Source organism: Cynara cardunculus, unplaced genomic scaffold (genome assembly GCF_001531365.2).
Source record: "Cynara cardunculus var. scolymus isolate 2C unplaced genomic scaffold, CcrdV1 Un_Scaffold_2283, whole genome shotgun sequence".
In the NCBI taxonomy this organism is placed as follows: domain Eukaryota; kingdom Viridiplantae; phylum Streptophyta; class Magnoliopsida; order Asterales; family Asteraceae; genus Cynara; species Cynara cardunculus.
In genome coordinates this window covers 7,769-9,710 of record NW_020201035.1, presented here as the reverse complement: position 1 = coordinate 9,710, position 1,942 = coordinate 7,769, and positions in this window count along the sequence as shown.

The following is a 1,942-nucleotide window of genomic DNA, read 5'->3' as shown; positions in this document are numbered from 1 at the left end:
CTATTGTCAGTTGTGGAGTTCTTAACAATGGACAGTTTGGTCGAATATGATCCGGAGAATTACAATTGAAACACCTTTTGTTGGCTGGGCAACTCCTTGACAAATGTCCCACTTCGCCACACTTATGGCACTTTCTTGGGTCCATCTTGCACTCACCCTGATGAATCTGTCGACATTGTGAACAGATTTTGTCACCTATCTTCTGCTCAAATTTATTATCGTATTTTACTGCTTTTGGCCCTCAAAAATTAGACGAAGGCCCTTCCCATCTTCTCTTTTCCACAACCTTCCCTTCTGCTTGTCGATTTTTATTTCGTCCTGTTACTTCGGCCGCATCCATAGTTAATGAAAAAGTATTGGGGTTCATAGCAATTACAATATCTCTGATTGAGGGTTTCAAACCCTAGATATACCTTTCTACCTTCCTGGATTCTGATGAAATACAGTGTTCAGCAAATCGAGAGTATTCAATAAACTTCTCGGTATATTCTCGAATTGTTCCATTTCCTTGTTCTAGCTTCAGAAAATCCTCTTCCATTTGTCGTACAACAATTTTAGGACAAAACTGATCCTTGAACCGTTCCACAAATCCTGTCTAGGATAACGTTTGTAAAACATCCGTTCTGGCCAACTATTCAACTTCCCACCAGAACAGTGCATTTAATTTTATTACTGAAACAGCAAATCTGACTTTATCAGATTCTGGACATCTGATAGTGTTGAATACAGATTGAATATCTTTGATCTAGCACATAGCTTTCACTGGATCTCTTTCCCCTAAAAAGGTTGGTGGTTTGCATGCCAAAAATATCTTAATGTCTCCTTCGTTGTTGTGGGTAACTGGAACAGAGGGATGAACTTCCACACTTTCTCTTTCCACCCTAGCCGGTATCCCCATGATGGATGTCAGAGTTTCCTGCAACTTCCCCATTTCTTCGACCAGCATATCCCTGGTTACATATTCTGGATGTGGTACCGATCTTTCCTCAACATTCCCAGAATGGGATTCTTCATGTTCAGAATGTACTTCAGTCCGACCTCTTCCCTGCGACTGACTTCTTCCACTGCCTCTTCCCCTAGGTCTTCCTCGACCTCTATTTCCAAAAGTACTAGTCGGAAGATTAACGGGTGATACTTCTCTTTCTTCATAATATGGATGGGCTATTCTTTCATATCACCAGGTTCGGCTAGACATCTGCAGATTTTAGTGTTAATAATCACGTATTCACATTCCCAAATATAATGAAGTATTCAAGTTGAGATATGTACCTATAAATTCATAATTACATTGGCCAGATGTAATTAAAATTAACCTTACACATTGTTCCTTCAACTCAACATTTTTATTTCTGACGGTGCTAACTATGTCCGGGACCCTTAACATGCAAACCAGTTTAAGTCTTGGTATCATGTTGTTGAATACCTAAATCCCTTAAAATCAGGCTCTAATACCATTTTTTGTAACACCCCATTTCACACATTGCATGTAACACATACTTCATACAAAAGAAATATATATTTGTTTGTACACCACTTAGGTCCCTTAGTACAAGAATCTATCATTACAGAATAAATGGTCCCAAAATTCAAAATACAATTCTTGTACTAATCAAGATTCATCTACCAAAACTATATCATCAGTCATTCTTCATGCAGATAAACACATAGGGAACTTATCACATTTTCCCTTTTCCCTTACCGTCTGCACTTCCTGCAATACATGTTTAAAATCACAAAACGAGGGTTAGACCAAAAGTTCTAGTGAGTTACCTTATTTATGATATTGCAGGGTGATAATCACCAAAACTTTTATATAAAATAAAACAACTTTTCAAGCCAAATTATCTACTTGCAAACAACACATCAAACCCAAATAGGCTTGCACTGACCAGGTTATTATATTGCCACTTTTAAACCTTTTTAATTTAAACAAGGTTTATTC